Raw genomic sequence first — 11,682 nt, forward strand, 5'->3', positions numbered from 1 at the left:
GGCCTGCCATGATCAAATATTTGTTCCATTTTTGTTGCTATGCAACTATGAAAACGAGCGTGTTTGCAACAATTTTCGCTATTTTCAATTGGAAGTCATTGCAGTTCGTTATTTAATCTTTTATCAACTTTAGATTTGAGATCAACGCTATTTATTGAGAATGAATTTGAATGAGACTGATAGGGCCGTAGTGTACTGTTTTGATACTTTCGGTGGAATTTCAGTTTTGCGCCCCTTTTTCAATTCGATTCACGACCAATAATTTAGCGTGTCTAGCGTATTTATCGTACCTATTTTAATATTTATCATTACTTATTTTCTACAGCAGATTTCAGCATCCCCCTAAGCTTGGCACCCTTCGCTGGGGGTCAACCTGGCCAACCGCACACTACGGGTCTGCATAGCCCATTGGCCAACCGGTTCAATAAACATTTTGTAGCTGGTTTGTTTCCTACACACCTAGAAAAAAATAGTGAAAATTTACGTCTCCTGACCTTACATATACGAGCATCAAAAATGACTTAGTTTTACGTTTGATTTTAATTTTATATGACGTTTAATTTATGTCATTGCGCATGTAAAGTATATGTTTCATGTAAAATTGAATGGAACACGGTAATGTTCCGTCATTTCGTAAATTACGGTTTGTTGAATTGTGTCATGTTTGCAATTACGTCAACGATAAAATTCAGATTTTTTTGGTGTGTACCGTATCGTACTTTGTTCGACCGAAAACCCGAGCCTAAAGTACCTGCCAGAATACATCTCACATGCTCACACATCATGCTCACCATACAATCCTCCTGTAAAATCTCATCCCCTTTAGTCTTCTAAATCACTCAGTGGAGTGCTCTACCCAATTACCTCCCCTGTCACTTGGCAGTGGATCTCTATTATTCTTCAATCATATGATTTCCTTTTGATTCTCGACTAGATTCGATGTTGAGAATCTGTCGTCAGCTGCGCGCGTCCATGGGCTGATTAGCTCACTACTATTATCGTCTACTGATTCGCTATTTAGATGTTTGCCATAATACTGCTTCCACCTATCGATCATTTTAAACATATCTCCCGTGACACATAACCTTCGCGAGCACGATTTCCTATCTCGTAAAACTTCCTTGTCTTATTATCGTCGTATAGCTTCATCACCTCGTTATCTGGATCTACCGTTTTTGTCCGAATACCGAGTTTTTCACGCCGACCTATTCTTCGGTTGGTAGTTCCGTCTCCAGCTTCTGTACGTACACACCTAGAAAAAAATAGTGTAAATTTACGTCTCCTGACCATATACGAGCATCAAAAATGACTTAGTTTTACGTTTGATTTTAATTTTACATGACGTTTAATTTCGTAAATCATGTAATTTTACTCCACATACAGCATTTGTTCTGAATGGTAGGAAGTGTAATTTTATGTCATTGCGCATGTAAAGTATATGTTTCAAATATGTTTCATGTAAAATTAAATGGAACACGGTAATATTCTGTCATTTCGTAAATTACGGTTTGTTGAATTGTGTCATGTTTGCAATTACGTCAACGATAAAATTCAGAATTTTTTGGTGTGTATTTCAACAGCACGATCGTAGCTGCTAGATGTTGAGCCTCGACGTCCATGCTCACGAATGTTGTACTAATATTTCTGTGGCTGTGAAGATCACGCATCGTTGGCCGTTATCGTTCGTAACGGAGTGCAGACTGTCCGGTTTGTTCATCGGTTTGTACCTGCTAACCTATCTGGGCGTTCGTGCCGCCGTAAATCAGCATAACATCACATCGTGTGTAGCTGTCATAGAAACGCTCCAGCTCCACCTAAAATGCATCTTTGTCGTTCGCTGGTCTCGCTTTGTGTGGGCAGGGAACGTTGATGATACGGTAGTTGAAGAAACGGGCTTTTGCTTCGCACTACACACATTCTCTCGCTGCTACTTGATCAAGTGCGGGCGAATCTTGTCCAGCACTATAAAACCCAGATCGCTCGTTGTGCTGCCGCTCTGGTAGAATGTGGTTGCTCGATGCCCGCTTTTACACGCCTTCTGTTCTGCCGAGCAAAGTTTCTGCGACGCGACGACCCCGAAGTTGCGAGTTTACAGCTCGTCGTGAATTCGGTCGATCCCCTGTAACACAAGCGACATACAGTTCCAAATTTCCAATAGCACACTTTTTTTTTTTCGTAGGATGATTAAATTGATCCGATCCGTACGCAAAGCTGTGTTTCCGGACGGCTTGTTACACCTGCACAAATCTCCTATCTGTTCAGAGGCTTCTCATTTTGCTACAGAAGGTAACGATAGCTCAAAGATTATCCGTTGTGTGTCCAACAAAAAGAAAACAGGCCGACATGGGGAGGGGGTGCCCGCTAATGCAAAAGTTTGTAGCTGTGTCAATTTTTAATCGATTTAGAATACTTTTGGATGTTTAGAATTCAAGAAATCATCCACTTCTAGAATTAGTAAAATTGAATCCGACGAATACATCTATTCCCGGATTCCAGGAAGGATATTGAAGTACTGAGAAACAATTTGTAAATACTAATAAAATTCTAAAACTATCAAAATTCTGGAAATTGTCTCGGAAGGTTTTTTTTCTTATCGTTACGGGATCGTATGACGATTTGACCTCGGAACGGTCACCAGCTGCATTTTTATAGATTCTAAAAGTGGTTTAGTTACGGAATTCAAAACATCCAAATGTGTCCAGGTTGGATAAAAATGCAATAGGTATGAGTATTTCGGTTTTGGGGGTACAGGGGTACCCTGCCGGCCTGTTACGGGGTTTAAGAAATCCAAAAGCCCTTTCTCAAGCCCCCGATCACTGCATCATAATTTTTTTCCCCAAAAGATATGTTTGGTACAGGCCCGGCGAACACGTAGGTAGTGTGGGGTAATACTACCCACTCGAAAATTACCGAGGGGGGAATTACCCACTCGAAAGTTTGGAACAAATGACAACCTGAAATTAACCACGTAGTGTGATGCGCACAAAATGCATGCGTCTGAAATTCTCGATGTACAACAATTCCATACTAAACTTGCAGTTTTTTGACAAACAGATAATCGCCATCCGGACATCATTAACCGGATCGCCGACTGGCCCACTTGGATCCGCTCTTGGGATCAGATTTCCTGGTAGTTGTTAGCATGTCAACCACAATAGAAAGGATAACTAAATTCGATATTAGATATTATTGGGGGTTTTAAAACATGTGTATGAGAGACATACAGGATCTGATAACTGGCGCTAGAACGCTAGGCGCACGACCATACAACATGTTCAATGTTGCGATAACCGTCCCCCCTAGCGCAGAGACCGTTCTCCCCAACCTCAATACTTCAGAGATGCGCATTCAACGTACCATGATTGGACATGACCCGATATATCACCCAAACGAATTCACGACCTTCATCCATCCCCTTTAAGCAAGGTTTGCTGATACCTTTCGGATTCCTAAACTTCCATTGTCCCACAAAATTTGACAAATTTTCAAGCGTCGTCTGGCAAGATATACTGAAAAATTCGTTGAAACTACGCGATCTTTCATAAATATCTCCTTCTAAAGCCTAAGTGTCCGCCTTCTCATTACCCGGAATGAAGAAATGTGAAAGAACTCAAAGTAATATTTGTATCTGGTAATCTGCTACAATTTTTCGTTTCGTCTGAATCAAGCCAGTCAAAACGTTGTACGCTTCCACCGGAGGAATTTCTTGTTTTGATTCGATTGGTTTCGGATATAATGGACGCGTAATTCTTTGAATCAACGGGCACACTAAATGTAGCGAGGTCGAGTACAATGATAAATCATACGCGCTAAGCCAAGCTGGTGGAGTTGACTTTCGTGTCATTTCCATCGTGGTCAAGATGGTCATATTGAAATTGTCGCGAATATCATACATTAAGATTGATCGGTTATCATCGTGAAGACAAGCCTGTGGCATGCCGCGGAAGTTGAAGTCACCTAAAACTAGCTGAGGTGCGATGAGTATGGAAACAACATCAATAAGTATTTGCCTTTGATACGCATTTGACAAGTGACAACTTCAATACCTGGTACCAAAGGCTAATCCGTTTGAAATAATAGCACATTTTGATCCCTAAAATGTTCCTACATAGTGTTTTTGCGGTTCTGACGAATAATGTTAAAATTGTGGAAGATCTACGTCGTAAGTTTACCAGGTTTTCTATAATGCAAATACATTGTGTAAAACTTAGGAAAATAATAGTAGTGACGCACTTAGGGGAATTGTGGGAAAAACCGACACTGTGGGTAAAACCGACACCCCACAACATTTCCTAGAAATCAAATTTTTTTCATTTCATAATGATACATTATTATTAGTACGTTTATTTAGAGCATTTGATGAAAAATTTGATTTACGTTAGTACGCCGAATGTCATAAAAATAAACAAAACATACGACAGCAGCGTTCATACTCGTCTGGATGTTAAATTTCGTTGGTAGATTTTAAGGTTTTAACCGAACAAAAGCTTTTCAAATCACCACATTTTTAAGTACCTATTATTATCGGCCTGTCCTATGATCAACTAGGTGCATTGAAGACGAGTTTGAGAAATTCAATATTTTTAATCGCTTTTATGAAAAAATGTGCGCTGTTGGGGTAAAACCGATACCCTATGGTTAGGGTAAAACCGACACGCTGTTAAGATGGTTGTGTATACTTGCGATTCATTTCAAAATACTGGGGATCTTTGTGACACTTCAATTAGCCTATTAGAACACTATAGTATCAACAGAAATGCACAGAAATACTTTTATTGTGTTTATTTCTTGTAAGTCTCTTTAAAAATCAAAAATTGGAATTTTTGCTTATCTGATTCTATCGAAGCTGTTGCTATTTCTGCAAAAAGCTCATCAAACCGAATTTCTAGTGTTCTCTTGGTTTGTCATAGATGAATTTTATCACAATGAGACAATGATCTTATGTATACCCCAATAGATCGTTGATGATCAGAGTCCGAAAAATCAAATCTGAAAAAGATAGTTTTACTAAGAAGTGTGTGTGTCACTTATAAGTGAATGAATCCAATTAGCAGAACGTAGAACGCTTGCAAATCTTCTCTTACGAAATAATATGACACTGGAGGTTGCAACGATGTGCGCAGGGATTATTTGGAAATACTCATCAATAAATAATCCTATAGCATAAAATACTCTTATTTATAGTAGTACGCTTTCGGACTTTCTTCCCCTCACTACATGATGAAGCAATAAAAAGCACATATTTGCATCATACATACTCACACTTTATTATTCACGCATATATCTCATTTTTAATAAAGATAAAGATTTTAATAAAGTGGAGAGAAAATAAATTAAAGGGGGTGTCGATCTTACCCCTATAGGGTGTCGGTTTTACCCGCAGTGCCTACAAAAAGTCACTTTGTTTTCCAAGTTTTACAACCAATAATTTTTAATGAAATTAATTTTTTGAAGTGCTGACAAAAATTAAGTCTTGTTAAGAATTTTCTGAAGAAGAATTCTGCATAAAAACTATAATTTTATTGGTTTTGTGGCAACTAAGAAAAATTGTTAAGCTTAAGGTGTCGGTTTTAACCATAATTCCCCTACTTTGTTTTGTAACTGCACCCATCAAGGTACACTTTTAGGCGTTTACGAGGAAGCTCAGGAGAGGAAATGATTCTCTTTCGAAAATTTATAGGCACATTACAAGATGTTCCCTCAATAAGATTGTCAGTATCTCGCTCTTTAGTGTGCGTAGAAATTAGTCGTCGCTAATGGCGTAGCCCTCTTTAGCATTTCTTCTCGGAGTGGACCTCAAAGAAATTCTACAATCTTTCCCCGTCTAATTTATAAGTGAGATATGTCGACAGTTCATGCGAAGTCTCTCCACAGAAGAAAACTGTTCACGATTCTCTCCGCATTTTCCGCTCCGTGCCTTGTTTCTACAATGGGTAACTATATAACCCTATTGTTTGTAACGTTGCACAGTGGCGTAACTATATCAAATCCATGGCCAAAATTATTTCACATGTTCTAAAGCTTTTTTATACAATAACAAGCGATGAAAAACAGTTTTTCATGGTTTTTTTCTGTTTCAACTTTTGTTTCAAGTTCATATATTCATTTTACTTTTCTGGTTTTCTTGTTGTACAAAAAAAAATATTCAGGTTTTTGTAAATTCGGTAATAGAAATCTATCCAAGTGATTATCGTATTCAATCTGGATTATTCAGTATTTACGTTAACAACTGCAATCCGGAGAAAAGGAACTGGAAATGAGAAGATTGCACAATTTGTTTGATGCTTCGCCTACTTCTCCAAGACAAGTTGTGAACGTTACGTTTCGTATAGCAAGGTTAGTGGAAGTTATATTTCACACTCTTCAATATGGCTATCGTGGTCACAATAACTCAAGTTGGTTAATGGACGAACAATCTTCATTTTCAATTCACTGAATTCACATTGCAATCTAACACAAATAATATGGGGGACTCAATCAAATTATTCTTGTCATATAAAATATTTTAAATAGCCCCAATACTGATTTTTTAAAAAAAAATTTTCTCTTATATTTGAGCAAAAAACGACATTTTCAAACAGCTCTAAAAACCGAATGGGATTAATTGGGAATGTTTTCTTCGTGAAACAGTGATAGGAAACTCTAAATAATCTTCTCCTTTTAACAGATTTACCCGACATTGCCCGACAAGGTACATTTTTTTCTAACGAATATGTTGTAAATTGGAAAAAGTGAGCACATTTATAAAACCTATTTAAATATGAAAAAGAAATCCAAAAATGGACCCCAATCGATTGTAGTTGCTGGAGTTTGATATAAAAAGCACAATTTTGTATTATATATTGACTTTGGGTAATTATTTTTTGAGCAATCTTGCAAAATTGTGGGATAATGGCTTTCAAGCTAATAAAATGTGTATAAAAATCACTGATTTCAGTAATTATTGCATACAAAAATTACCGAACGAAAACACTTTTCTTTTTAAGCAAAACGTTAAAGTATGTTTCGAAGAACAATTCAAGCTGAAAATATGGACAAATAAGCAAAAACAGTATTTTTTCTATTTTGGCCAGGATTTGAAGTTGGTTATGCCTCTGTGCGTCGGTAGTTCATGGACAAAAAGGAGAATAGCTAGACGAACCCCGTTCAATAGAACAACATTTTTTTTTTTTTTTTTTTAACAATGGAGAAGACCTTTATGTCCTAGCCCAGTACACGTGCTAACGGTAGGGTCCAATCTACCACACGGGGTGCACTGGGGGCGTGTCGGACTCAAATGGTGACCAGCCATTAATACCGACTAAACTCCATTGGGCTCCGCCATCCATCCCCAGGAACTACCTTTCGGCATTACTTCTGGGGGGATGGCCGTACTTAGCGTACGCTCTCACTCGTGCCTTACATTGTCGCACACTCGCTCCCATCTTGGCATGGGTAGACCATACCTTCGTCTATCATCCGCCAATTCACTCACTCTAACTCCTCGCCTGCTGCTCGGCGCTCCATGCTCTCTGCAGCCGGCAGGCAATCTGAGTGGTGGCAGTCGAAACTGCATTCCACTTCTCTACCGCTTGGCACATTCCCTGAACAAGGGCATCAGGGGTTGTGTCCAAGCCGCAGACGCCTAGCATAGCGCCTCTTTCGACGTCGAAGCGGGGACATACGAATAGTACGTGCTCCGCAGTTTCGTCGACACCTGGGCAATAGAACAACATTTGGAAAACCGGATCCGGCGAAATGCTCGAAATGAGCCCAATGGGAAAAAAGTTGCTTTCTTATACTCTTTGATTGTTGTTTAACGTAATTGCTTCCATACTAGAATTTTCACTGACTGAAGCGAAGGGTTCTGGAAGGAGCCAATCCCATATTTCGCAATTAGGGCCCCTCCCGAAGACTACACCATAAATCTCTACTTCCCGGGCGGGTACGTATACTTATTCGTACACGCCCGATTGTTGTTTAGTTAGATCACGCGATATATGGATGATGTTAAATAGCTTATCTTTGGTCCGGAAGTAGACCGCGGGTGGATATGGTTTGTATTGAAAAGGAGACTTATCGGCATTATTTTTGCCATCGGAGAAATATTCGAATCGTTCTCTGTCGGTCGTCGAAGATAGCTCCCCATTAGTCAATATTATCATGCGGGCTTCAGTATCCACCAAAGAAGGTTCTATTGCAGGGAATGCAACTAAATTGAAAAGAATGGAGAGATTGATACTTAGCTGTACAAATGTTCTATGTAGTACCAGTAATCAATAAGTACATTTTCGCTAAACCGTCGGTCACACTGCCCCTTAACAAAGGATGTTTCCAAATGAATACAAGCTATTATCAGAGAGTTTTTTTTTCACTTACACACGCCGCGGGTAGAGTAGAAATTACTCCGAATCTTACTACCCACTCGGGAAAAAATATTCCGCCGGCCCTGGTTTGGTATTATTCAAAAATGTCACTAAGTTGCAATTTCCAGTTTGGAAAAGAGGACTGGAATTTCATGAATTAAAACCTGCAAAGGAGTACGCTGTCAGAAACATGACGGGTAAGTGTGATCTTGTGAACAGAGTTTTAGCCTCACTTGGCTTACCGTGATTAATGCGTAACGCTGCTGCAAGGCTACTTGCTCAAGTTTGAATGGAATTCAAACTCCGCCCTTTTAATTTGGTCCTTTGTACTATATATTAATTTCTTTATTGAAAGTTTAATAAAAAATCGTTTTAGGTGCAATATATGTGTTATTGAGAAAATGGCTGAAAAGGGTTTCATTCCGCAAAATTATAAATTGTTTATGAAAAATCTACAAAAAAAAATGAAATTCGTAGCGACGCTACCAAGTTGCAAAGAATCTTAACATCAAGTAATGTTTCGGGCAAATCTCGTTTTTTTTTTAAATTAGTTTTCATAAAACGAATACCTCCAGTATAAAAAACTAGATAAATTTCAAAGTAATCCTTGTTCTTGACTATTTTGTAACCATTTTCATCGATATACGCGGAAAACTGTATTGATGAGATAGTTTAAGTAGTCAGAAATATGTAAGAGGGCGGCAAATTTAACTTTTTGTCCCGAGCGGCAGAAAACCTAGCGCCGCCACTGAATGACACTAAGGTTTAAACCTCTATAATCAAAAAATAAAAATAAAAATTGTCACTTAGTCCGGTCTGACTTAACATCGACCATTTTGTCTAGTTTCTTCTCTGTGAAATTTTGATAAACTAGTTTGCCAATTGAATTATTGAGAATTGAATTATTATTATTAATCTTAATCTATTTTAGAAAAACGGACCAAAAAAAAAATATAATATAATCCTTGAAAAGGTAAGAAAAGGTAGAAACACCTTCGTAAAATAAAAATGAATGAATAGATTTGTTTCAGTTAATTTTTTTTCAAAATCCAAAAAACGCTATATTTAGAGTCGTTTAATTCTAAACCAACTAGATATTCTGTAAATTAGCTATTTAATATGTTAGTTATATTTATAGGTATTGTGCTCTTCAATCGCATGATGGTTTTAAGCAATTTTCTTCTTAATGGAGTAAAAATAGTTTACATCAAAAAATTTCTCCACTAAGGAGAAATATAGCATAGCAGATATTTTGTTTTTTTTAGAAAATAACTCATTTTCATTAGATCGCACCACAATTCATTGTAAATTTAATCATTCAAATGAAATGAGGTCCATAAGATGCGACTCAAAGGTACGCTGCGATTTTAAACAACGCTTTTCCAACTTATTTGTATTCATACTTATATCGGTTGGCTTCCAGCGTCGCAGCCAAGAGCTGTTCAAAGTTTCTTATCAAGAACTTCATTCCAAAATTTGCCATTTACCGTGCAGCTTACAGCTAAAAGCTTTTCCGAACAATCCGAGAATCTGTTTTGACTTCTGCGTCGGCTTCCAACCGTACGATGTAATGTTTGTCGTGTTGAATTACATCGTTGGAACCCAATTGCCCCTTCCATCGTTGGAGACTTCCGGGACAAAGGTAGATACAAAATTAAAAAAAAAAATTCCGTTGCTTACAATCCTACCTTTCTCGGTGCAGCTGCAGTCGAAATTATCTAATTAGTCACTTAATTCGTTAATGGCTGGCTGATTTATGTCGCTCAGGTTGTCTTCTTTGCGTTTTGAACTACACTGCTATCCACTTCACCTCACCAAGAAAAAAATATCTTTTTCACTTTTGCCTATGTTCTTCTCCCGGATAAGAGATTGTACTTTATATACCCTTTTCAGTGTCTCGCACTTTTCGCCTGGCGTGAACTTTTTTTTTACAGGATCAGGAAAAGTGTCACCATCAAATAAAATGTGCCTTTTTAGCAAAGTTGGCTAAGGGCAAACAACCATCCAGCTAAACGAAGTGGTAAACTACTGTGGCCTAACGGAAACGGAAAGCAAACCACTAAATTCAACAAGTGGTCCGTTTCCTTCACACGTACAACTAGGAGCAGGATACACTCTCATTTGTCACCCACTAACGAGGTCACTCTTTATGTTCACTTTCAAAATCTCTGCCTCTGCCACTTTCGAACAGCCAGAAGAACTCAACCAGGAGAATGTTCTTCCCGCTTAGTCCAAAAATCGTATATCACCCCTATTTTCCAACAAGGTCGGAAGGTCAGCTGGAGGAAACGTGTTCAACAGGCGGCTGTCGGAAATAAACTAACCCTGCCTGTTGCGAAAAGCAACACGTAGCTACTGCTTCATCCGGCTTTCCTTCGGTTTCACTGGTGGCGTGTTTTTGTTATGGTTGCTGACTGTGTGTGCTTCCGCTGTCGGAAAATCGGGGCACTCTCCCGTGTGCTCACGAATGACTGGCTTTCTCTCGGTACGCTCGATGGAAAAGTCATCGCCGCTCGGTACAATTTCGGTTGTAACCGAGTGTCCTTATCAGTCAGAACGGTTGCAACCAACGAGGAAGTAGGATCGTAACCGTTACTGTGACTATTGAATTATTTTTTCAAACTAAATGCTGCGTACTTGTTTGCTTTAGAATATGACATGCCAATGCTGTAGAAATATACAATATTCTTCATCATCACTACACTTTGTTAAGATGCAGATAAAAATAACAGTCTCCAGACCAAATTGAAAGATCATAGAGTAGGTCAAAAAAGCAGATGACTGGCTTGGCCGTCAATAGCAGCTGACCTTTAATACCAGTTTCCTTTTCTAAGCATCCTAGATAAACCGTGTAGTGTCGGAAGTGGCTAGCGTGTTCCAGTAGTAAAACAAATCAAACAGGTAGCTGCATTGCTACGCAATCCTTATTAATTGCTAAATGGTTGAGGTGGTTTAAAAGATTCTCAAACGCGAACGTAGGCTGGTAAGCGCAGGGCAGGTCTCCCCCACTATGCAGTCCTTTTCTACATCACGCGAAAACTGCGCACCACATCAAATTATTTTCGTCGAAAGAAGTCCGGGTATTCATCGGTTGGGGGTTTCGACATTCGTCTAAAGAGCAGGGGTGACATTCTGTATCTCGAAACGAAAGGTTTTTTGCCTTTCTCATATGGGATATACTTTAAAATCCGACTTTTTAACCAAGGCCCGGATTGCCGAGTCTTGTATACTATTCGACTCAGTTCGTCTAGATCCATGTACTGAACGACCAGTCACGCACGGAGTGTCGTTCTTGCTGTGTTACACGAATCTCTGACACCGTGGACGTTTGTTTCAT

General features: G+C 38.8%; 1 protein-coding gene across 1 annotated transcript in view; it reads right to left on the reverse strand.

Annotated features, from left to right (window-relative positions):
* Positions 1-10,630, reverse strand: part of LOC131679754 (protein dimmed) — a 155,574-nt gene extending 144,944 nt beyond the window's left edge. The window contains exon 1 of the mRNA XM_058960499.1: positions 10,034-10,630. The gene's annotated coding sequence lies outside the window, so the exon portion shown is untranslated. The remainder of the gene's footprint in view (positions 1-10,033) is intronic.
* Positions 10,631-11,682: the final 1,052 nt, after the last annotated feature.

The sequence above is a fragment of the Topomyia yanbarensis genome, chromosome 2 (assembly GCF_030247195.1).
Source record: "Topomyia yanbarensis strain Yona2022 chromosome 2, ASM3024719v1, whole genome shotgun sequence".
Classification (NCBI taxonomy): Eukaryota; Metazoa; Arthropoda; class Insecta; order Diptera; family Culicidae; genus Topomyia; species Topomyia yanbarensis.